Source organism: Dromiciops gliroides, chromosome 6 (genome assembly GCF_019393635.1).
Source record: "Dromiciops gliroides isolate mDroGli1 chromosome 6, mDroGli1.pri, whole genome shotgun sequence".
NCBI classification, from domain to species: domain Eukaryota; kingdom Metazoa; phylum Chordata; class Mammalia; order Microbiotheria; family Microbiotheriidae; genus Dromiciops; species Dromiciops gliroides.
In genome coordinates this window covers 279254144-279280545 of record NC_057866.1, presented here as the reverse complement: position 1 = coordinate 279280545, position 26402 = coordinate 279254144, and the positions used below count along the sequence as shown (strand labels likewise).

Sequence of the window (26402 nt, the reverse complement as noted above, 5' to 3'; positions counted from 1 at the left end):
TATGTATAGTTATGTAAGATGATGATGATGTTTGTCCTTCATTCTCTTTTTTTTTTCCTTTTTCCTTTTTTCTTTTTTCTTGGTGGGGCAATGAGGGTCAAGTGACTTGCCCAGGGTTGCACAGCTAGTAAGTGTCAAATGTCTGAGGCCAAATTTGAACTCAGGTCCTCCTGAATCCAGGGCTGGTGTTCATTCTCAAAGAGGACCATGACAAGGATGTCTTGACTTGCAGTGAATTTGATTTAAGAGAGGGAGGGATGTGCAAGGTCACCAGACTCACTCTCTCCTCCAGAGCCAGCTGGGTCCAGTGGCAAGGTATGTATAAGGACAACTGGAGATGGCCCAGGATGTTTAAGGCAATTGGGGTTAAGTGACTTGCCCAGGATCACATAGTGAATAAATGCCTGAAATAACACTTAACTCAGGTCCTCCTGACTCTAGGGCAAGTGCTCTATCTACTGCACCACCCAGCTGCCCCTATTGTAAGATATATGGCCCATTACCTAGTATTGCTTTGACTTGTGTTATCTAATTAACCACAGGCAAGCTCAATTTACACACCCAAGTGTCACTGCATAAATCATGGTGGATGGGGTGCCTTAGTTTCCTGGCTAGCCCCTGAAAGCCATTTAACCCAGGATCGACATTGACGCATTGGGTGCCAAAAATAGGAGGAAGGAAAATGGGCTCATACATAAAAGATCCCATGGCAGACACCTCCTGTTCCTGCAGCTTTGGAAGGGACCTCCCGAAGCCCCTCACCCACTGAGAAACTCCTCCCCATTTGTCACAAATGACAAGTGCCAAATAAACCTTTGAATTGAAAGGAGAAAGAAGGCCCTAGAAAATAGGTCACATTTGCGTAGCACATTTGGCTTCACAAAGATTTATCTTACAAGGCTTCTAAGAGGGAGGGAGAACAGAGGATAATCACCATTTCACTGACTCTGGTTAAATAACTCACCCAGGGTGATCCAAATAATAAGAGCCTGAAGGGAGGATACAAGTCCAAGTCCCAGGACTATGTGAAGCTCTCTCTCATGCAAATTATAAACCTCTTCCACTTCCGGAATCACATATAATATATCTTGTAAAAATGTATTGAAGGGGCAGCTAGGTGGCACAGTGGATAGACTACTGGCCCTGGATTCAGGAGGACCTGAGTTCAAATCCAGCCTCAGACATTTAACACTTACTAGCTGTGTGACCCTGGGCAAGTCACTTAACCCCAATTGCCTCAACAAAAAAAAAAACTTTATTGAGTGGACAAACCATGTTCATATAGTCCAAATAATTTGAATCCCACTCCTAGGACTGTGTCAATGCACTCTGGTTTTCTCTGGCTGTCCCACATGCCTACACTACTGGCCTTCCTGGTCCCCCCCAAGACCCAGTTTCAGTCCCCTCTTCTGTAAGAGACCTCCCAGCTCATACTTCATGGCCTCCCACCAGCCTGTGCTACGCGGCCTACCCCTGCCCCCTCACCCGGCCTGGAACACCAGCCCTGCAGGGGTGCTGTCCCCACTCCTCCATTACTGCAGGATGAAGTCTCCCCCAACTTCCACTGGAACTCAGCAGGTTCTCTGAGGCAGAGGCATCCCCTCCCCTGGCCTCACTAAGCCCATTATCCAGCTGTACTCTGAACTACCACTACTACCCAAACCACCCAAACTATTTTTGCCCCAGATGGAAAACCCCCTATTGCTAACTCTCTTTGTGTGACTTCTTGAAGAGCACCTCAGAGACTGGCCTTCAGCACATGGGAGAGATCACTCCAGCCACTGATGACATCACAGTGGGATTCCAGTGGTAGTAGGGCAGTTCTTTTAAAGAGAAAAGACAGCAGGGGCAGCTAGGTGGCACAGTGGTTAAAGCACTGGCCCTGGATTCTGGAGGACCTGAGTTTGAATCCAGCCTCAGACACTTGACACTTACTAGCTGTGTGACCCTGGGCAAGTCACTTAACCCTCATCGCCCTGCAAAAAAAAAAAAAAAAGAGAGAGAGAGAGAAAAGACAGCAGCATCAGTGAACAAGAGTGTCTTCAAAGAGCATAGAAAATTAAAAAGAAAAACTTAGAGCTGACATTCTTCCTACCTACTCATTTCCATGCTGAATTAATTAGAGGAGCAGGCTGATTCATGCTTTTTAAACTTCTTTCAAAATAGTTCTCTATGTTTACCATTAAATTATGGCATTCCAGGACTGTATGAAAGAAGTAATGGTCAAGTTATCACCGTCATCATCAATCAGGTTTTCTATGTGTGAGCAGGGCTGGATCAGACGACCCAGTTACAGGGTAGAGGTACCTGTGTTTAAAGCAGCCATATTGTAGTCCCAGGGAGAACAACCCCTAATTCCTTCACAATCATCAAAGTAAAGATGATATTGCCATACCTCACATAGTACAGAGCATAGAGCAACAAAAGAGAAGGTTGGTGGACCTGGAGAAAGGGTGGTTCAGTAGGTTCAGTCGTATCCAATCTTCACGATCCCTTCTGGGGTGTTCTTGGCAAGGATGATAAAGTGGTCTGCCATTCCCTTTTGCATCTCATTTTAAAGATGAAGAAACTGAGGCAATTGGGGCCACAGCTAGTTCAGTGTCTGAGGTCAGATTTCAACTCAGGTCTTCCTGACTCCATGCCTGGCACTCTATCCACTGTGCCACCTAGATGTCCTAGAGTCAGGGTACTAGGTTTGTATCCAGGCTCTGACACTTGGTGTCCAATGGCAGGCAAGATACTTAACTGCTCTGTGACTCAGTTTCTCCATCAACAAAATGTGGATAATAAAACTAGCACTCACTGACTATTAATGAAAAAAAAATCATTAACTGTTCAGGACCATGCAGACATAAGTTTCTTTTAGTGTCACCATTATCCATTCACCTTGTTCTCCTGTGTTCACTTAATTCTCCTTCAGGAAGTATCACCCTCAACCATGATTTCCTCTGGAGGAAAACTTCTCAGGGCTGTAGACATAATACCAGACTGCCTTGAATTGTACTCACTATGGCTGACTGCTTGTGCAGACTGCTAATAGGAATGTGTCTACACACTCACAAACCACCACCAAGGCCCACAGATGCCAAGCCCCTTCAAAACTGGTGCAGTTCACAAGAGCAGTGCTAGTATTTGCCTTGGCTTATGGGTCCAAAATAAGAATATTCCTTGTCAAGACAAGCTGGGCAGAGGGAAAAGATTTTGAAAGCCACGGTCCAATCACCCAAACATGGACCAAATGTAGTCTTGAGTTAGTCACAGAGAGACTGCATACTGTCATCCAGAAAGTTTGCAAATAAGTTGATATCATGTAACTGTTAGACTGATTTCTCTTCTCCACATTCTTCTTCTCTCCAATGCATTCTCTCCTCAGCAGCCAATGGGATCTTCCTAAAGAGCAGGTCTGTCACCCCCTAGTCCATAAGCTCCAATGGCTCGCTCTTACTTCCAGGTTCAACTTAGTAACTTATAATTGGCTTTTAAAGCCCTTCCTGCCTTCCCAGACTTTTTTACACCTTCTTCCCCTCCTTATACTCTGCAATCCAGAAACACCTCTCTTCTGTCCCTTCCACGTGACTCCATCTTCTCTTTAAGCCTTGACACTATCTGCCCCTCCCCCCTCATGCCTGGAATATTCTTCTTTCTCACCTCCACCATTGGCCTCCCAGCTTCCTTCAAGGTTCAAATTCCACCTTATGAATTTGTCTTTCCCAGGTCTCTTCCTTCCCCTTCTACACTCTCCATCCCACTTCCCTCCCAGGTCATCTTCCATTTATGCTATACTGTCTCCATCAATGAAATGGGAGCTCTGTCCACTGGACCATCTATTACTTACCCTTTAAATGGAGTTTGAGAAATCATCCCAAAATTTGTCTGGAACAGGGGGTGGTGGTTGTTGTTGTTCTTTGCTTGCTTTTATTTTCCTTTAGTACTTGCTTTTCAGTTAGTTCAATTTACTTTCCTGAAAATGGATTGTTTAACATTACAATTTCATTTTCTCTTTGGTCATTTTGCATTTTTGTAGGTAATTGTCCATTTGGGGGCAGCTAGATAGCCCTGGATTCAGGAGGACCTGAGTTCAAATCTGGCATCAGACACTTAACAATTACTAGCTGTGTGACCCTAGGCAAGTTACTTAACCCCAATTGCCTCACCAAAAACAAATAAATAAATAAGTAAAGGTAATTGTCCATTTCTTTTAAATTCTCAGTTTTATGGGCTTATAAATGCATATCATGACTTCTAAAAACTCTTAAGTTCTCTGTTGTAATTCTGATTCATTCTTTTGCTATTATAGTAATTCAGGTTTCTACATTTTTAATCAAAATAAGAGTTTAGAGTTTGTTAGTCTTGAATTACTTTAGTTTGATCAGTTCTGTATAGTCTTTTAAGTTCTGTATTATTTTCATTTTATGCTTTATCTATTCTCTGATTTTCAAGATTTCCTCCTTGTTGCTTATTTTTGATTCGTTTATTATTGATTTTCTAAGTTAGCATATTCGGTTCATTAGTCCTCTACTTTCCTATTTTATTAATGTATGTTTTTCTTTTTTTCCCCCTTGAGTAATGTGTTAGTTAAAACCCAGAATTTCTGTATGTAGTTTCATTATTGTAATTTCCTTCCATGTAGTTATTGTCTCTATGTTTATCTTTTTTTTACTTACTCATTAGTCAGAACATCATTTTAAAATCTCTATTAAGGTCTGTATCATTTGCTTGTGTTCCCTATTTAATTACTCTATTTTTTTTGGTTACAATCTGTAAAATCTTGTTTGGTCTTCCTGATCTTTTAAATACATACTCATAATATATGTGTACCTTAGCACATCAATCAATCAATTTATTAAGCAACTACAATGTGTCAGACACTGTACTAAGGGATGAGAATAGAAAAAGAGGCAAAAGACAGTCCCTGTCTGCAAGGAGCTTACAATCTAATGAAGGAAACAACATGAAACATACACAAACACAGACACACACATATCATATGGCAACTATATACAGTACAAATAAGCAACAATTAACAGAGGGAACGAAAGAGAAGAGGGGTTGGGGAAGGCTTCCAGTAAAAGATGGGATTTTAGTTGGGACTTAAAGGAAGCTAAGAAGGTGGAACAGAGGAGAGAGAGCATCCCCAGTGTGGGGGACAAGCAGAAAAAATGTCCAGAGCTGAAGCCCATGTCCTATTTTTGTAACCATGGCATTTGGTACTAAGAAATATGGCTGATTTTTATTGTTGCTATTCAGAAGATAAAACAAGTCTTTCAGTTTTAAATTCGCTAACAATTTATTGAGTTGGTTGTTTTTGTTATAGTTGTCCTGTTCTGAAAGAAAAACATTACATTCCACTAGAAAAATTCTTGCTACTATGAATTTCATCAATTCAGTTGTTTTCCTTTATTGACTTAGATGCTGTCATTGAGTGCATATACATTTAGCTTTGATACTTGATGGTTACCTACACTTCCTTTACAAAGGACGTTGTTTTACTGTTTTTCTCTTGAAATTGGGAACTTCTATTTTTGCTTCCTCTGATATTATAATTTGGACTCCTACTTTGGGGGCATTTGCCTGAAACATAAATAAATCTTATTATAGCCTCTGATTTTCCTTCTTTATGTTTTTTAAAAGATTTTTTTTTAAATACAGAAGTTGTTTTCCCCTTGTATTCATTTTTCCATTCTCTTCATTTTTAAAAATTCTTTATTTTATTTTCATCTAACTTTTATACTGTTAGTCTTACAGGGGTTTCCCCCACTTATTTCCTTTGTATCAACTTGAATGTCTTTATCTTTGGGGTTAGTATTTTGTCTCTGAAATGACTTTTGCTTCCACTGCTGTGATACCAATCTATTCCTACCAGCTCCTCCCTCCCCATGTCCCATGGTATGTCCTCATTGCTGGCCCTATCCCAAGTTATTTATATTTACTTAAATTGTTCATTTATCTTTCTTGTTATTTATCTATTTCTGCTCCTATTCACCTTTTTTTTCCTCCAAAGGGCTGTCCAATAATCTTTCCTTGCCTCAAACCTTCTATTTTGAGTAACATTTCAAAATTCCTTAAACTTTGTACATACACACACACACACACACACACACACACACACACACACACACACACACACCCCTTTTCCATTCCAATCAATCCTGACTTTTATTTTCTGATTCAAGGGAATACCTTGCCTATTTCTTTATTCTATCTGTGCCTCATGGGGGCAAACTTTCTGTAACACTAGATTTAACCTCCTTCTATCTTGTTTTTATCTGATTGATTGTCTTTGTAGATCTTTCTCTAACCTCTCTTTTTCCCCTGCTGTGTCCCACTCTTAGAAAGAATGTCAGATGGGATCAGTGCCGTGCATGCTATCGGAGTCACTACATATCTTGAGACCTGGCCCTGCCTCCTGCCTTTATCATGATCAGGCTCTGTACTTAAGGCCATGTTTTCTTATCTTTGATTTCCTCTTCTTCCTACCTCTCCGGGCACTGGCTGCCTGTGGTGACATATATATTCTCTCTCCTATGGCTTAATGCTACCCAACTTTGGCTGAGAAAAGGCATTCTTCTAGTGTTCAAATCCATACCACCACCAGCACCACCCCCATCCTTAATTTCTCTCTGCATCCTGGCTTCAAGATGGATCTTTTTATATTGTACAGAATAGAGTTCATGGGTTCTTTCAAAATCATTGCCTCTTGCTTCTCTTCTGCCATTTTTCCTCTCCATTTCACTATGTGTGTGTGCCCTAAATCTGTTTCACTCTCTCAGAGACCTTCTTCTCTGGAGAGAGAATCTCCATCCTGAGGTTCAGTTTGGCCTACTAGAATGTGTATTTCTAAGTCCATTCTTCATTGTAAAGGGTTGTTTTGGGGATTTGGGTGTGTTTGGTTTGGTTTTGGGGGTGCACATTCTGGAGATTGTTTCTATTGTTTTATGGCCTCTGTGGGATCTTCAAGCTTTCCTCTTCCACTGGTTAACATTGAGTCATAGCACAAGTTATTCATTGTATTTGGCTTCTCTTTGAGGTTTTCCTCATCATTCTTCCTGTTGTCATCATTCTTTATTTTGGCTTATCTACTTGTGATCTCGAGTTTTGGGTTGTTTCTCTGCTACCCTTTTGGTCTTTTAACTCTTCCCCTATCTTCCTTCTCATTTTTACCCTGAGGATTCCTCCCTTTCTGGTGCCATCCTCCTCCACAACTACACACAATCCCAAACTAAGACTTCTGGGCATCTTCACCCTTCTTTTATTGGGAGATATGAGGGCCAATGCCCCAAGTTACTCTGGGGAGAGTGGACTGACCCAAACTGAGTTTCTAATCCCCTTTTCCTCAGACCCAACACTCATTGCCCTCCAGTAATCCTTCTGAATGTCACAGCATGTCTTCCATATTCCCTCTTTCATTTCCCTCTCCAGTCATTAACTTTCTTGAGGTTGGGCAGAAAGTTGAATCCCTGACCTGATGGTCCAGCCCATCTTTCTTAGCTTGGGGATCCCTACAGAAAGATCCAAATCACCAGTCTAGAGGAATAGTTATCCGCCTTTTACATAGCCCTTTGAAGGCATTTTTCTATCTACTCCAATTAACTACCTATAGGCATCTTGCTGCCTAGTGATGGAGGCTCAGAAGGCCCAAGCTCACTCAGAAAGACAGCTGGCCCAAGCAGCTTTGGGTTTTCTGCCATCAGAATGAGAACAGAAATGGGATCACAGGACACAGTCACACTGCCCCTATCTCCATAATTTTATTATGCAATAGAACAAGTGGTCTTTGGAGGCTTAGTGAGTGACATATGTACATGAGCAGTGAATATTCTACATCTCATCTAAATTAAAAGTGAATATGATCAGCCTTTGCTCAAGATATAGATCACTTCCCAATTACATATTGGCTTGAGCCTCAAGAGTTCAGAGAGAAGGGAAAGCAATAAGATCAACACTGAAAGGAGAACTGAGCAAAACAAAATAGAAAATAAGAAGGGAGGCAGAGAGAAACAGAGGGATGGATGGAGGGAAGGAGAGAGAGAAAAAGAGAAAGGGAGGGAGAGATGGAGAAGAAGGGAGAGAGGGACAAAGGGACAGAGAGAGGGAGGAAAAAAGAGAAGGAGGGTGGCAGGAAGAAGGGAAGGAATGAATGAGGGAGAGAGTGAGACAGGGATAGAGGGACAGAGGGAGGGGGAAGGGAGGAAGGGCAGGGGGAAAGGGATGGAGCATCTGAAAATTTTCCCTATGTGAAGATTCATGGGAACTTTGAAGTGATGTAACAGAAAATATTTGTTTCCATCTCTGCAGGCCTGCTTGACTTTAGAATTTGTTTGGAAATGGCCCATGGCTGATTTCAGGATTAGCACCACATGAGTCAGGAAAGAGAGCAATGCGATCCAGAATAATGTCCACAAGCTAATAAAGCAAACACATCCTATGGAACAGGTTTATGGGGGAAAGGTCATGGACAAGGCCTTCAGCACAGGGCCCAAACCTAGCCCAGGGGCTGACAGCAACATGGCTGAGGCGGGATGAAGCACTGGCACTTGTGCAGGATTTCTAGATAAAGCAAGAAAAACTCAGATCTTATGTTCCAAATAAGGGCCAGAGAATATCTTATCTGCTCAGAATTCATGGCAACTGGGGACAAGCAGGGTAAGGGTGACAGCACGGTCCCTGGCTTTCCCTGCCCCCACCCCAGTGAGGTTCAGAATGACTTCTCCCATGTCAAGTTTCTACATCAATCATACAATAGAGCTAGATGGAGCCTTAGAGGTCATTGGGTCCAACCCCTTCCTTCTACAGGTGAGGAAACTGAGTCCCACAGAGGCACTGACTTTCCCAGGGCCATACAGTCTGAGGCCCAAGTCAAAAGCAGGCCTTCTGACTCCAGGTCCAGCACTCTACCCACTACACCACACTACTTCTCTAGTCACTTTTCCTCAAATGGGCTGTGAACTGAATGAGCACCATCTGTACCCATTCAAGCAATAGTCCTGGTTCTGGGGCAGGGAAGTGATGAGTAGCTGCAGAACAGAAAGCTTGGAAGAGCAGCATTGGGATGTGGGTTGGTAGGTGCCTTTAACCCACCCTTCATTCTTGGGGCCTAGTATGAGTCTGAAGATGGGAATCTTCCCTCCTACCTGGAGCCCTCAGGCATCTTCTTGGTGGAGTTTGAATCTAGCCTGAATTAGTATTAGAGGTCTTCCAGCAGACTGTTTTATCCATGGGAGGCAGCAAGTCTTTTGCTTATACCAAGGCAGAAATGGTCTTTTCTAAGGGCTCCTCTTCCCTTCTCCTGCAATGCAAGGGCTGGGCACGTCTGAGCACCATCAGCACCACCCTCCTCAGAGCTGCTTTATACTATATGTGGTGGAGCTAAAGCAGAGGATGGTCACAGACTTAGAGGCATCTAGTCTAACACCTTCATTTAACAGATAAGTAGGTTGAGCCTCTGAGCAGCTCATACCTGAGGTCACAAAGCCAATCAACAACAAACCTGGAATTCGAGCCCAAGTCTTCGGATCCCAAATCAAGAACAAACAACTGTTGGGTAAGGACCATACAGAGTGGCAATCCTTCTGAGGCTACTTTATCCTTTGGTTCTCCCAGGGAGGGAACTGGAGATAGTAGTCACCTTTTAGGCTCTAAGGCACCCCAATTATGGGTGCCTTTTGACTCTTGAAAGAAAAGCTGAGATCTGAACTTTAATATCTTGTCTTCACTATAAGGTATGACTAATATGAATTTTTTAAACTCTAAAATAATGTGAAGTCATGATTTAAACATTAATCAAAAATTATTATTTTAAATTATTATATTAAAATCTATTATTTTATTATTATATTATATTTAAATTATTATATTAAAATATAAAACATAACCAGGAGTTTTAAAAGGTCATTAACTATAAGACATATATTTATTAATGGCACAGCTCAGGGGCATGACTTACAAGCCTTAGAGTGTGAAGGTTCAGACCAGGGTAGAGCAGGGTAAGCCAACTTGGCTGGTTGGTTTTTGGTAGGGAAATATATAGTGTGTGTGTGTGGCGGGGAGGTGGGGGGGATTATTAAAAGTTTTCCTTTCTCTTACAGTGAAGGATGAAGCTTCTGGTGACTTCTCAACTTTTGTGGGTTTTCTTTATCTCTCTACCTTTTACCACCAGTTTGTGAAACAGAAAAGCCACCAATTTCAGTCCTTGGGGTGGTTGACTACTGAACAGTAGTCAATGCTAGAATGTCTAATGCTAGAAAGTCATTCTATCCAATTCTGCTGCTTTTCACAGATGAATTTTTAAACTGTCGAGACAGCCCATTGCTCTCTGGTGCCCCAGACAGACACACAGAGGTATTTGAGTTGGTGTGGACCATGTGAGATAGGACCTTGGAAGCCAAGTCCCACCTAAGATCCTTCAGCCCTTATCTTGGTCTATTAGCACATGCCACAGAGCTAATCATTACCAACTCATTCCTGAGAGATCCATGTACTTTATCACCTTTATAAAGGTCCAGCATGATTAACACTGTACATTTTCAAGGGGGCCCTGATTAGGTCTTCCAAACAACTGGGGACACAACTTATTATGAGTGGCTCTGAGAATTCAATCATCCATCACAAAGCAAGCTCCTTATTTGTTTGCTGGCTCATTCCAATCCACAATTCTTTAATATTGGAGGTACCTCAAGATAATTTATCAGCATGACTGTCAGATCCTGGAAAGGCAGCAGCAGGCATCCCAACTGAAAAGGCTGGAATGGAGAATGCTCCCCTAGGAGAACAGGGGAGTAGGAAGCCAGGCCCTGAAAAATATGTCTGGATCAGGGGGCAGCTAGGTGGCACCGTGGATAGAGCACTGGCCCTGGAGTCAGGAGTACCTGAGTTCAAATCCGGTCTCAGACACTTAACACTTACTAGCTGTGTGACCCTGGGCTAGTCACTTAACCCAAATTGCCTCACTAAATATATACATACATACATACATATATATATATATATATGTCTGGGTCACTTTTGTGCTTTGAGTGATTGTGTTGGTCCAGAGTGGTTATAAGCAAACTTGGAAGAGAAAAACAGGCTGTAGGCCCTGGAAGGAAGCCCCTTCTTCCAATTTAATGGGGGGAGGGGTCCTTAGAACATGGATTCCTTGGGGAAGCTAGGTGGCACAGTGGATAAAGCACTGGCCCTGGATTCAGGAGAACCTGAGTTCAAATCTGGCCTCAGATACTTGATGCTTACTACTTGTGTGACCCTGGGCAAGTCACTTAACCCTCATGGCCCTAAAAAAAAAAATTAAAAGGAACATAGATTCCTGGAAGGGAATTCCTGGAGTGGGTCAGGAGGCCCCGTGAGGAGAAATGTGCCTGGGGAAGACAAGGAAAGGAGAAGTAAGATGGCACAGGAGCAAGCCAGTGAACCCAGCTGGTCAGCTTCTGTCAGAGCTGTTTCAGTGCCAGGCCTCTGAGAGTAAATCCATTTGAGGTCACCTTGAAGAACAGCCCTGGAAGATGGGTGGCAGTGACATGGAACCTTCCTGAAAGCTAAGGTATTGTCACTTGGCAAAGGAGAGTGCCAGTGAGGACATTGGAAGGGAGGGCAAGAAGGTCCAAGAGACCCAGACCTAGAGCAAGGGAATGGGCCTGTGGCTGGGATTCCAAATCCTGGCAATGTGTGACAATGTCTCTCTGCCACATAAGCAATCTCTCTGTGCTTTTGCCAACATAGATTACGTTTATTGTTTAACTTTCCATTGAGCTCAGCCAAGCATTTATCAACCACCCACTAAGCCCCAGCACTGGGATAAAGAGATCACTGTGGCACAGGAGGGACCTTGCTCCGAATTTTTAACTAGAGGATCAAGGAGAGTTTCACAGAAGAGGTGACCCCCTAAAGCAGGCCATGGAAGAAAAGAAGCCTTTCCAATGCTGGTAATGGGCACAAGATGATAGAAAACGGTTCTCTTTTGTTGTGGCGGGGGGGGGGGGGGAGGAAAGAATTTAAGCACTTATTAAGTGTCTAAAGTTTGTCAGGCATATTATGTTATTTTATCCTCATAACAACCCTGGGAGGTAGGTACTATTATTATTACCATTCTATAGTTGGGGAAACTGAAACTTAAGAGAAGTTAAATGTCTTGCCCGGGATCACATAGCTAGTAACATATACAAAGCTGGATTTGAACTCAGGTCTTACTGACTCTAAGTCCAGTACTCTACTGCACCACCTAGTGGCCCCTGTGCATGAAGTCAAGTTGGGAAATTATTCCAAAGGTAGATTGAGGCTGGACTGAAGAGAGTCTTCAATATCGAATTCAGATCATGCAATCACATATTATCCTTTAGACCAGAATGTCAAACAGGCACCTAGTACACTGCATAATGCAGCCAGATTGATATGAAAATATAGTTGGGAAACATTTAACAAACTAAATAAAAATCTAAGGTAGATAGCATTACATTTTAATTATGCAGTCTACAGGGACCCTGATGTACAGATCAAAGGGGCCCCATTTCTACCTAACACCGCTGCTCTGCACCAGGGGGAGCCCTCAAATGGCTTTTTGCCAGTGATCAGACCTGTGTCATTGGAGATCATTTTGATACCTGTACAAATCATTGATTGGAGAGGGAAGACTAAAGGCACTAGACAAGTTGGGAAGTCATTGCAATATTCTATGGGAGAAGTAATGAGGTTGGTGGCTGTGTGAGTGAATAGATTTAAGAGGGGGACAGAGGCAGAATCGATCGGGCATGGCAAGTGATTGGAAAAGGTCTAAGGAACTGTTAGGATGGTGGTATGCGCTACAAAATGCAAGGGCAATATATTGCCATCAATTATTTACATGACAGATATGTATATGTGCCACAAAACAAAAAAACATAGTATAAAACTATTGAACATTCATCACTGGTTACTTAGAATAAAAATCAGGCCTGGCGTTTTCCACCAAGGTGATTATGTAGTGATCATAGCACCCTGGAAAGCATCTTGAGTCTGGAAGGAGATAATCTCAGGTAGAATGCCAGCTCAGGCATCTAACAGCTGTGGAACCTAGCACAAACCACATTAGTTCTCTGAATCTCAGTTGCCTCATCTATAAAATAGGCCTTTTAATGTTTCTTCTAGTTACAAACCTATGGTCCTTTTTCCTCAAGATTAAAAACCTTGTCAAACTTCTGTTGTCTCTTTTAAGCTGCAATGAGAGGCAAGAAGGCAGAGCCAGGACAACTGTGGGAGGAAAATGATGAGAGAAAACATTCAAGGAAACGCTAAGTATGATGAACTCAATTAGCTCTGCCCAAAGTGATGGCATCACCAGGAAGAAACACAGGAAAGAAGCAGGAGAAATTCAAAGAATTAGATATAGGAAATACTCATTGCTAACATCCATACTTCACCTGGGAAAAATGCCTACATGAGACCAAACACTTTAGAACAAGGTGGGTTTCTGCAGGGGAAGGGAATAAAGAGCCAGGCTGGGAGTTAAGGCCTTCTGATCACATTTGGCTTCATGACTCTATGTGGTGGGAGACAGAGGCCCACATGCCACCCCCACTGCAGACCTTTGGAGTGACTGACATACAAGGCTTTATTCCTCATAGACATAGCACAATTTGCTTGGTCCCCTAAACTTTGGAAGTCTCTAAAGATGAAAGAGGAGTTATAGAGATCAAGATGTTTATAAAATATTCAGAGGCATTTCCATTGACTGTAATGTGGAGGGGAAAAAAGATTCCCTGAAAAGTTTTGACAAGTTGATTTTTAAAGGAAAGAGACCAATTTAAATTAGAATGTAATAAAACTAATTAGTTTCTTCCCATTTTTTTTTTTTTTGGTAAATCATCAATGATTGGAGTGGAAAGGAAATGCCAAGGTCTCAAAAACCAAAAGCAACAGCAGATAGAATGTGGATCCCATTTTCTAAAGCAGGGCCCTGTTTTGGTCCTTTCCTGTTTCACCAACATTCATCAATAATTTGGTTGGTGACCAGACTGGTAGTGGATGCAGCAAGTTCTAGCTTTAAGAAAAAGAAATCAAAGACAGGCAATGAAAGAACGCAAATCTCAGCCAGACTTTTCTCTTCAGGAACATTGGTCTGTGAAAACAGACACAAGAATCAATAGCATAATAAAGACGTCCAAACCCTGAGTGGCTGAGCTACTGGCCGACATGACCTGTGAATGCTGAGGTGGCCAATGGGAAGATTCTGTTCTAGCCTTGGTTGTTGGTGGTTTTATTTTTTTTTCTTTTCTTAGATTGACAAGGAACACTATTCCCAAATGAGATAAAGTCTTCTGCAAAGAATCCACTTATATATCATTAGAGGGCAAATCGAATTTTGGCACATTGAAGTGGAGCTGATTGAGGGTTCCCAACCCAATTCTGGATGCCCTCCATGGAGTAGCCTTGAAATACTTCAGATGTAGCCTGGGAAGGTTCAGCCTTTTTGTGGAAGGACTGGCTGGCTGGTCAATATATGCCAAGACTGCCATAAATATATGGGATGTCTACACTTCACAATAAAACAGACTGACGGACCCTTTGGCTTGGAAAGGACTGAGGAGTGTTGTATGATGTAGGATAGGAAATAGTTGATCAAAATGATCAGGAGGCATCCCAAAAGAATTGCAAGACTCAGTGACTCAGTTTCCTATGTTTTATTGAAAGACTGTGATGACCACAGGAAGAATACCAGAAAAATGGGAAAGGTTATCTCTTAAGATCTGGTTTCTAGGTGTCCTGTCACCTAGGAATATTACTGGCTATTGATGGTTAATGGTCCCTGGTTACTGTCTTGGTTACTGTCTCTGTTGATGATAATGGTTGATAGGGACTTGAGCCTTCTTGGTTACAGTAAGAATACAAACCTTAGTTTCTCTGTTAACCCTTTTAGGTACTATTAATAAGGACTCAAGCCTCAGTTTATCTGTTAACCCCTTTTTACCTCCTCCATCAGGGGGGGCATAATAATAATGATAATGATGATACTAATAATAATAACAGCTCATATTTATCTGGCACTTTAAGGTTTGAAAAGTTCTTTATAAATATTATCTCATTTTACCCTCTCAAAATAAACCTGTGAGATTAAAAAGTATTATTAACTAGGTGGTGCAGCAGATAGAGCATTAGACCCAGAGTCAGGAAGACCTACAGTCAAATCTGGCCTCAGACACCTAGCTATGTGAGCTTGGCCACCAAGTTATTAATTATTATTTAATTAAGTGATTATTTAAGTATATTATTTATATTATATGTTGTATTTTGATTAATTAAGCATATTCTTTAATTAAGTAGTTAATTGCCATTTAATTTCTGTTTACCTCAACTCTAGAATGGGGGATCAATATTTATCAAGGCCTTACTATGTGGCTGGCACTGTGTTAGGTGGGGATACAAAAAGAGGTGATAGACAGTCCCTGTCCTGAAGGAGCTTATGATCAAAAGAGGTAGATACCATGCAAACACACACACATATACACACACACACAAAGAACTATATATAGGGTAAATAGGAAATAATGAATAGAGGGGATGTGTGAGAATTAAGAGAGGTTGGGGAAGGCTTCCAGCCAAAGAAAGAAACGGGGAGGAGAATTGGGAGGATAATGCCATGAACCTCAGAGAGAAAATATCTGAGAGGAGACAGTGATTTATGGTGCCAAGTGCCCTAAGAAGGGCAAGAGGAATAAGATTTAAGCAAAGACCAGCAGAAGAGGCAATTAAGAGACCATTAGGTAACTTTGAATGATGGATAAGGCCAGAAGCCAGATGGGAAGTGAAGGTAATGATATACTTATTAATAAACAGGGTGTTTTCCATCTATGAGTTTGTCTGTGAGAAGGGGTAGAGGGCATGGGATGACATCGTAAGAGGATGTTAAGTGTCTAAAGAGCTATTTTTCAGGTGTGTGGAGTTAAGCATGTTTGTAGGCATCAGGGAGGAAGCAGGAACTTACCTGGCTTCCTTCAAGTGTCAGCAAAAGGCTCAGTTTGGAAAGACTTTCCTACTTCTTATTCTTGATACCTTCTTTATGAGATTAGCCTCAGTTTGTCCTATATGCATTTTGTTGGGGCATAGTTATTTGTATATTGTCTCTCCCAGTAGACTTGAAAGCTCCTGCCTGGAACATAGTAAGCATGTAATAAATTTTTATTGACTTGACTTGAGAGTTTTAAGATTAAAAAGATAGAAACAGAATGATGGGAGCCTGAGGCAAATTGCTAAAGATGAGAGGCAATGGCTGCCAGAGACCTGGTAGAAGGGGGGTGATCTTTGCAAAGAGAATAATCACCTTTTCATCAGAAATTCTAATAAAAGAAAAGCAAATGGCCAGAATGGGCAAGGTGAGGCAGAGCTGGAAAACAGTACACAAGGAAAAGCCTTCAGAGTTTGAGTACTGGACATTCAACTTGAGTCAACAATGTGACAATAGCAACTAATGATGATGATTGATGATGATAAACCATTCATCTTTTATTTTTTGTTTCCATAGCCATAATGAGGGGTTTGTTACTATCTTTGTGATCTTGGACAAGTCACTTCCTTCATCTATTAACTAAGGTGGTTCTAAGTATTCTGAAAATGGATAGATGGAAGGGAGGGAGGGAGGGAGAGAGGGAGAGAGATCCCATGATCCTCTGTTTTGCAATGCACTTTGCAAAGGTTATCTCATTCAATCCTTAAAACAACCCTGAGGGGTGGGTGATATAATTCTCTCTTTTATAAACAAGGAAACTGAGGAAAACAAAGTTTAAGTAACTTGCCCAGGGTCACCACAGATAGGAAGTGTTTGAGGCTATATTTAACAGGTTTCAAGAAGTATAAATAACTATCCCAAGGTCACTTTGTAAGGTTATGAGAAAACCAACCCTAAAACCCATGAGTTTTAGCTCTTCTATCAGCCACAACAACCCACTGTCTCCATTAGTTACTTATTCTTCATTGTTGCTCCATATCCTGCTGCTTCTGGATTCTAACTGCTTATAAACTCCAGCATGCTGAGGAGTTACCGTTCTGATGAATATCTAAGACTAGAGATGAAATCTTCCTTGTGCTGATGGATGTTACCATAGCAATTACTGTCTGGTTTTTCCAACTGGAATTCTGAGAGCGACTCACATTGGTGGTTTGGTGACAGTAGTATGGCAGAGAAACAAAAGAGAACTTTTGTTAATGGCAGCAACACTAGGGGCCACATCTTGTGATTTCACTAAACTCCAATCAACCCATTTTCTATAATAAATCAACAAAACTTCTGAATTAGCATCCTCCCCAAGAATTTAGAGTTATTTTCTCTTTAGTTCCTTCCTTTCTCACGGTATGTGGAGTCTTCTGCCAAATGTAAACTTCATATTGTCAGCCTTGGTCCCTGTAGATATACAAGGAAATACCTTTCCCCTTTCTACCACTCTTGGCAAAAAAGTGGGGAACACCTGTGCAGAATGTTGCATACACTTTCAGACATGGTTGTACAATTGTGTTGATGGGGGTAGGGTAGGATGACCAGGGTGAATTAGAAGGTAGAGCTTGATGATGGTACATAATAAAATATTAGATTTTAAATGTATCAAAGTGAAAAATAAAATAAAATGAAACTTACTTGTACCAACTGGTCACATTCATAAATATGTGTTAATCTTGAAATGTGCCCATCCTGAGCTTTGGACATTAACTCTACAGTCAGATCCATTCAGGCAAGACTTGGGGGGAGGGAATTGGGGGAGGAGGGAATATTAGAAGTATGTGCCTGGGAAAATAAGGTAAGTCTGAGGAACATGAATTCATTTTAGTTCTAACCACATCTCAACAAGTGTGTCAAATGCAGACCACACTTTAAACTTGTCCATTTAGCTTGAAAGACTCCTGGATCATTTACATAACCTGCAGATTTTCTACCAGTGACAGTGAGAAAGCTTTGCTTTGGAAACACTGACCCCCAAGCTTTGGAAGCCCTGGACTCAGTAGGTGGAGTCATCTATTGACATTGTCCCATCTTCCAGCCAAACAAGGAAGGGAGGCAGCGAGACGAGAAGCTGATAGAGAAAGGCATCTGGTCCATCTCTTCCACATCTTGACATCAGGAGGCAGGCAGAAGCAGGTTGCAGCTTGGGTGGAATATAGCAGCAGGAGAAGCTCAGTGAATATTATTTAGCCAAACCCTCAAAAATGCAGCAACTACTGGGATGTTTGTGATTCTTTGTTGAATTATGGCAACATTAACTCGTTTCGGGCTACATTTGCCTTGTGAAGTTTTCTCTTATTAGACCCTTAATCAATTAATCAAAAAGTAATTATTAAGCACTTACTATGTGCCAGGCCCTGTGCTAAATGCTGGAGATAAAAAGGGGAACCCAAACCCATCCTCTGAAGGAGCTCACATTCTAATTGGGGACAGAGATGAATATCTAAGCCAGAACCTACCAGCTGAATACAGAGCAGAGGGAAGGTGACCTTAGGGAAAATGGTACTAGCAGTTGGGGGGACAGAGAACGGCCTACTGAAAAAGAAGGTGCTTGAGTAGAGTCTTAAAGAAACCAGGGATTCTTTGACTTGGGAGGAAAGTAAGGCTGCAGAACCTATGCAGCCCTGCCTCACTTAAATCCAAGTCATGGCAAGTCAAGACATGACCCTTGAAGTGATTGAAGAGTGAGAAGTAAGGAGGCCAGTCCTGGCACAAAGACCCAGAGATGGGAAATGGAAGCAGTGTTTGAGGAACATCTAGAACATTACAGTGTGAATATAGAGGGGAAGGAGTAGAAGGGAAGAAGATGGAAAAGGTGGAAGGAGCCAGTCCAGGAAGCTTCTCTGATAGAAAAGAGAGAATTATGATTAGAGTTAGCATTTGGGTTGTTTGGGGTTTTTTTTGTTTGTTTCCTTGTTTTTGTTTTGTTTTTATCATTTTAAGCTTTGTAAAGCACTTCCAATATGTCAGCATCTCATTTGATACTGACAACACTGTCATAATCAGCTGGGAAAACCCAGAGATCAGCAAGGAGGCAGCAAATGGTTTTGGAGGACTGAAGTAGCCAGAGCCTGAGTTCCCTTCTTTGTCATGGTAGTTAAGTCAAGAACAATTTCTGGTTTTTGTTTTGTTTTTTTTTTAAATGGGGATGTGCCTCTCCTGGGGAAAATGTCCCCAAGGGGGGTAAACCCAGAATGTGCTAACCCAACATCCTTCAGCCTTCTTGCCAGCCAGACTCCTCCAAATTCCATAAGGGGGCCCTTTCCACTCGAATATTGTTTAGATGTTACCTTAGCTTCAACAGCAAGGAAAGAGATGCAGTTTCTGATTCTAGAGTCACAAGCAAAGGAAAGTACTGCCAGTGAGAGCATCCCAGCAGTACCTGGGGTCCAGAGGAGGGTGCTACAGCCCATTAAAGCCACAGAAAAGGCTCCTTAGAAGTCAGAAATATGCCTTTGCAAATTCCTCTCCTCCTAGGAAGCCAAGAAATGAATAAATAAAGCAGTGGCTAAAAATAGGAGAATTGCTGGAATATGATTTTTTGCCACTATGGAATGACTAACATATAAATTTACAAAAAAAAAAAAAAAAAGACAACACCTCCTCAGACTCATGCCAGTGCTCAGTGCTGCCTTCTTTTTGAAATCCTTGTTCTCCTCAGCTGGGCAACTCCAGGGAAAAAAGAAGCTGCACTCCCCCTTCTAAGCTGTGTGTCTCCCACCTAACTGTCTGAAATGCTCTGACCAGCTTGTTCCCAGATCACAACATTATAGATCCATTTACTCACTCAAGCTTCCAGCTTTAGTAGTTAGATTCATTTTGGTGCCATAGACCTCACCTTCTTAAACTGTGGGTCACAACCCCGTATGCAGTCACAGAACTGAATATGGATGTCACCAACAATGTGGCGACCATAAAATGTTATGTGTGCCTGGTTTATAGAACTATGTACCTGGGGTCGCAAAAAGGGGTTGCAAGTGGGAAAGGTTTAAGAAATCCTTTTATAGACAAAGCTTTTTTCCCCTCTTAATGACCTAATTGTATGGTCTGCAAAAGGTTTTCTCTTCCTTTCTTGATGTAGAATAAAAATTCTTACCCTCAAAATAGTAAATTTTAAAAATTATATCAAATTTAAAATTCTTGCCTTCTTTGCTGTTAGGGACCCCTTTAGCAATCCAGGAAAGGCTAAGGATTTCTCACAACTATGTTTGTAAATGCTTTAAGTAAAATACACAGAATCACAAAGGAAACAAATTATATTGAAACACAATGATCTGTTTAACAAAGCAAAAAGGTTCCTAGGCCCCTGGCTAAGGCCCCTTGCTCAGAAGAACTTAGTTCTCAGTATGAATTTATCTAGAAAGGAAAAAAAAAAAACACTGATTAAGAAAACATGGAAGGAACCCCGAAGATGTATCATTATAGTGACTGTAAAACAAAAATAAACCACGAGCTTTAATGAATTAATGATCCTTGCTTATTCTACAAAGATAATTAAGAGATATTGTAGAAAGAGCTTCCTTCCATTCTGTGAGTGATGGAGACACTCCAGTTGCATTCCTAGCCATTTGTTACCCAGAGATGACCAGATGGTCATCTAATGACCAGAGGCCTGGGCAAGAGCATCCCTACCCAACTTTCCAGCATCAGCCCTCTGAAGTCTCCTTTGGATTCCAAAGCCTGAATACAACATGGCACTGCTGCTGTGTCACAAAATGAACATGATAGGCCAGATTTCACTGTGCAAGGGAAAGAATGATGTCTCCTAGGGTCAGTGCTCCTGCACACTAAGTCCAGGTAGGCTCTTCTCTAAATGACAACCATGCTGTGGCCAAGGGAAAATAGGCATCTTCTTTGTAACACTCACCACAAGGCAGAGGATGGGAAGCCAGACGAAAGTACCCAGAAGCCTTGGAGAATGGGCTAGATCAAAGGAAAAGCAGAGCATCCCAGAAGCCTTTGCCATACATGTTCTCTGATTTCCCTCTCAGAAGTCATCAGTCTTTTCCCTCAGGAACCTGTGCAAACCAAGAAGGGGAAGCCTCCCTGCTTGCTAGCCATCAGTCAGGAGCAACCCCTAGGCTCTCAGCTCTCCCTGCCTAATAGCACCTGCCAGCCCCTGATGCCCAGGCAGGTCTGCCCAGTCCAGTCAGGCCCCTGGCTCCTTGATGATACAGCATGGAGAAGAACACAAGGCCGTATCACACCATGACCAGCATTAGCATTCCCTGTATGCTCAAAGTCCGAAGAAGAGGGAGCTCTCCACCAGTGATGCTGGGATTCTCACAATTCACTGGCATATGGCCAGAGCTTCTGGAAGATGTAGGTTAAAGTCCTACCTCTAACATCTTTCTGGGTGACCCTGGACAAGTCACTTCACCTGTGGAAGCTCTAAGTGACTCTCTCAGACTGCAGAGAGCATCATCCACAAGATCCCTGCATTGGGAAATGCAGGCCCCCTTCTACTCTGTACAGTAACTTCACTTTGGAGCAATGGCAGTAATGCAAGGAGTGCAATGATTGAAAGAAAAATGCTTCAACTCTTTCCTTCATACTTTCCTTTTAGTGCCCATGGGGCCCCTTCTTTTCCTCTGGGATTAAATAAGGTCTTTAAGATTTCATTATATACTGGACTTAAAAAGAAAAGTAAGAGCTGCATAATAGATTAATTGTTTCAGTCCCTTCCTTCTGTTCTCTAGTATCTATGGAAATACTCATTTCATTTGCTGCTTATGAAGTTTGGAATAAAATGTTTAAATTCTTTGAAGTTTGAGCCTGGTGAGGAGGTAGTCCAGCCTAAGACAAGTTTGGACTCTAAGTGGGAAAGGCTTTGAAAAGAAATCTGAAATCTAGACCCTGCCAATGCTTTTGAGAGTCATAGAGCTGAGGAGGATTGGGGCGGCTAGGTGGCACAGTGGATAGAGCACCAGCCCTGGAGTCAGAAGTACCTGAGTTCAAATCCGGCCTCAAACACTTAATACTTCCTAGCTGTGTGATCCTGGGCAAGTAAGTCACTTAACCCCAATTTCCTCACAAAACAAAAACAAAAACATAGAGTTGAGGGGTGGGGGAGCTGACAACTCAATCAACCCGCCCCTTCAGTTTGAGGAGGTGTCACCATCTCTCTAGCTTTATTCTCAGGCCTGACTCCCTGAGCTCAGTATGGGGGTATGAGAAGAAGGAACCATGGCCTACCTAGAAATCCTTTTCCCAAAGGCCACAGCAAGGCAAGAATGATAGGCTCCCTTCCAGTTGCCCCAATTCAGTGGGCTCCCCGAACATGTGCCGGTATCTGGATATGATGGCCTCACTGAGTGAGCAACGTCCATTTGGTACAACCCTGCAGCACAATGGGACACCAGCACTGGTCAGAAATGAGCTCAAGACTCCATTTCCTGGACTGCATATCATAGCTCAAACTCACTGGCCAATTCTCCCCTGGAGCCCTCTTTTGGTGGGATTTCCATCTGGGCTAGCCCTCTGCCTTTCAAGGTTAGAGTCCCATTTCCCTCCCTTTCATTCTCATCAGCCACCATGATGGCCCCCACTCTGCCCAAGTCATTGGAACAGCTCCAGCCCCAAAGCCTAAGAAATGGTGTTTTCAGAACTTAACTTCAGCCCCCTTGGGAGGTGCGGGGAGGCAGCAAGCAATGGCAGGGAGCACAAAGGCAATGGACACTGAGGAAGGGCAGTTTCAGCTGCTGATTCCTAAAACCATGAGCTCTCTTTTGCCACGTCCTCCAGGGCACCCAGGACAGCGCAACAGATAGTCTGGGCACAGACAGACAGTAGGTGTCCTCACTCCTCCTTCCACGGAAGCTGACAAAGTGTATCACAAATATCACCTTGCTGGGAGGGAGCAGAGGCTCAGGGGCAAGACCTGAGAGAATGGGAGCCAGCCAAGAGGGAAGACTGCCAGGGTACCGGGGTCAGAGCTTGACCGCAGTCTGACCTATTCAAGGTCACCCCACCTCCCTGGGGTGGGGTGGGAGCAGCTGCTCCCCGACCGCCAGCCCAATCTCTTAATAATGTCTTGAATAACTTAAGGACTGGAGGCCAGAGGTCAGTCCCTAAGAAACACTTTCTCTGCGGCCCTCTGAACTTCCTGTTCCTGCTTCTAAAGACACAGGGGAGGCCGGTCAGTTGGGAGGCTGACTCTGCCTCCCGAGGAAGCCGCTGTCCTCCCAGCACCTGCGTCTGTCTCGTCTGTCTCGTTTCTCTGGGTCTCTGGCTCTGTGCCTCCCTGTCTCTGGGTCTCTAACTCTATCTCAGTGTTTCTGTTTCTGTCTCTGTATCTCAAACTCTTACCCCCAATCTCATAATCCTTGAGTGAGAATGTGTGTGTTTGGGGAAGCGGGGAGGGATATGCTTTATGGGTTGAAACCACACTGAATTGAGCAGCCTCCTCCACCAGTCCTGCGCCTAAGACCCCGTGAGAGGAGTGGGAAATGACTTGAAATTTAAAGCCAGCCCCAACCAAAGGCAGGACTCCTAATGGACTCCAGACCCTTCCCTCTCGCCGGGGACTGCCCATTCTGCGTGCCTGATTCATTTTGTTTGTAGGGGGTGTCCTGGGGATAGGACAGTCTGCGGTCGCCAGGACAGACCCCACCCCCACTCCTGTCCATCTTCCAGAAGCTGGGAGAACGGAGGTGGTGAGGAAGGGAACTAAGGGGCGTAACTCCTCTGGCCCCCACAGGACGGCGCTACGGATCAGGAGCTCAGGGCCAGGACAGGACAGACTGCACCCCCCCCCAACCTCCCAACACACACACACACACACACACACACACACACACACACACATACACACACACTCGCGCCCCAACTCTGCTCAGGGACTAGGAGCCCTCCAAAGCGGTCACGGGGCAAGAAGACCAGGGCAGCCGGCTGGAGGTCAGGCTTGACCATTAGGAAGGACTAAAGGAGTAGGACAGAGCCCAGCTGCCTGAGTGGATGAGGGCACTGGGTACCACTGGGCAAGGACAAGGCAACCGCAGTGCCCGGGGGCTCCGGACAAGTGCAGCTTGGCGAGCCACCACCCGGCGGAGAATGAGCTCAATGCCACTCTCCAATCTGTCCCCTCCACTGCCGGAAGTGACAGCCTAGGTCTGGGTCAGTAGGTATGGAGAGAACTTTTGCCGGGAGTCAGCCCGAAGGGAGAAGGAACCAGCCTCAGCTTCCCGCCCACCTCTGCCAAAGGCACTGACCACCTGCGCTCCAGACCCACCCGCGGTTCACCACTTGCTTGCTTAGTGGTAGGGAGGCCAGGGTTCCAAGAGGTCTTCTTTTCCTTGGGGGTACCCGCGGCCCCAGCCCCAAGTCTGTGTCCCGCAGGATGAGCCCAGCAACCACTTTCTGGCTGTGCACCCCCAACCCGCTCCCCTAATCCCTACGCGCTTCTGCGGTCCCGGCGGAGAGAAGAAAAGGGAGCAAGGGGGGGGGGGGGACAGGAAAGGAGCTGGATAGCTGGGGAAGGAAACCCCCAGGCTCACCTACCTGCGGCGCCGCGGGGTCCACGCCGCCCGCTGCGGCCATAGAGCGGGGCTCCGGCTGCGCAGGAGCCGGAGCCGGAGCCGGGAAGTTGGACCTAGTCGAGTTAGTGTTTGAGTTGCCAAGCTGGACTCGGGAGTCCTGTTCTTCTCCCAGGCGCGGCCGCCTGGCCGGGGCACATCCTCCGCACTCAGGGCGCCCTGGCAGCCCGGGCCGCCGCCACGCGCTTCGAACCCGTGGTATCCATTCACGGAGAGCCCTTGGACTGCCCTAGGCTGCTCTTTCCTCCGGCTGAAGTGGCCTGCTTTGCCAGCCCGCGTATTGGCCGGAGCACCCGGAGATACCTCGCTCAGGGGAAGCGGGTCGGAGCCGCGCTGGGGAGCCGCGCGGTCGCCTGGAGCCCGCCGCTGCCTGGGATGCTACTGCCGCTGCTAGCAGCAGCCGAGGACGAGGACCCGCACCCCGCGAACTGCAGCATCCCGAGGAGGAAGAGGAGGAGGAGGAAGAGGAGGAGAAGAAAAAGGAGGAGGAGGCAGCGCCGCGGCTCCCCGGACAGCGCCATGGCGGCAAATGGCCCGGCAGGTGGGTCCGAGCAGGAGAAAGACGAGGAGTATGGGGGCGGAGAGTAGGCGCCAAGGACCCGCCTGCCCCCGAGCTGCCCGGCTCGAGCACTCCACCTCCCGACCGCTGCCGCGCTGCTTCTCAAGAGATGCACAGTCCCCGCACTTTTTGAGTGCCCGCGGCCGCCAGGCAGTCCGTCCCTAGGCAAGAAAAATGAGGTCCATCCTTCAGGTTGGGGGGGGCGGGGGAGAGGAGGGCGGGGTCCTGGAGAGGCAGGGAAGGAGGCAGGCTCTGCTGATGGGTGGGGGCAAAGGGGAGATGGGGTGGGGGCAGCAGCAGGAAGAGCGAGCGATAAGGCTCCTCCCTCCCTATCCAGCTGCCAGCCCGCCAGGCCCTCGCTTCCTCGGATGATGGGGCTGCGCTGAACTGCACTCGGTTCTCCTCTCCCCCCAGCCCGGCCAGGGCCGCCCCCCCTCCCCTCATCCCCACCCCCACCCCGGAGCTGATTGCTGCCCACAGCTGCCAAAAGGCAATACCGCCTCTGCTGGCAAACCTGCTTTCTGAGTCTCAGAGACAGCCCTCAGCTGCCCCTCGCTCTCTGCTAGGCTGGGGGGCGGGGAGAAAATCTCTTGCCTTATGTGTCTACCCTTCGAGTTGGGGGGGGGGGGCACTTATGTAGCTCTTTGGCTGCTTCTGTGGATGAGGAGTAGGGTGGGGGGAGGGGCTGACTGCCGGGATTCCCTACCCACCTCCCTGCAGCCCCAGCCCCACTTGTCTGTTTCCTGAAGGAAGGTTGTAAAATGGGGCCACTTATCTATCTCCAGGGTACCAGGGGGTTCTACTGGGAGTGATTTGACTCTCCAAGTAGTGACCCCCCTTTTATTTTCATAGAGGTGTTATAGACATCTGCATTCTCCTAAGCGACCCCTCTGCCCTTCTCAGCATTAAATTTGGACTTGGCATGACGGCTCACGTGTGTGTGTGTGTGTGTGTGTGTGTGTGTGTGTGTGGTGTCCCTCAAAGCCTTTCCTCTCTCCTCCTCCTCTAGCCCCTCCCCCATCTCATAAGATCCATTGGTCGGGCATTCTCATTTTGCTCATATAACTTTAGACCAAGAACACATTTCTGGGAGGGAGGGGCGGGGGGGGGCGTTTCTACCAAGTTTTTTTTTTTTTTTTTTGCCATTATTGCCCTCCCCCTTTATTGGGAAATCTGTAGAGGGACAGCCTAGCTAGTTGAAGTCGCTGGTCTGATTTAACAATCTCTAGGCTCCAGACTAAATATGGGGACCTACTATAACCAGAAGCCAGGCAGGTAAGCTTCTGTACAAGCAGAGGGGCCCAAACAACGTTGAGACTCCTGGGTCCATTTTTTCTGGGGAAACATGTATAAGGCT

At 44.8% G+C, this 26402-nt stretch overlaps 1 protein-coding gene across 6 annotated transcripts in view; it reads right to left on the bottom strand.

Annotated features, from left to right (window-relative positions):
- SGCZ (sarcoglycan zeta) overlaps window positions 1-24553 on the bottom strand; it is a 623247-nt gene extending 598694 nt beyond the window's left edge. For 4 of the 6 annotated variants that reach the window (XM_043970999.1, XM_043970996.1, XM_043971002.1 and 1 more), the window contains exon 1: window positions 24452-24553. The gene's annotated coding sequence lies outside the window, so the exon portion shown is untranslated. Of the gene's footprint in view, window positions 1-22147; window positions 22219-24451 lie in introns of those variants that run through there. The other 2 variants (XM_043971000.1, XM_043970997.1) reach the window with 1 other exon arrangement.
- Between the last annotated feature and the right edge of the window lie 1849 nt (window positions 24554-26402).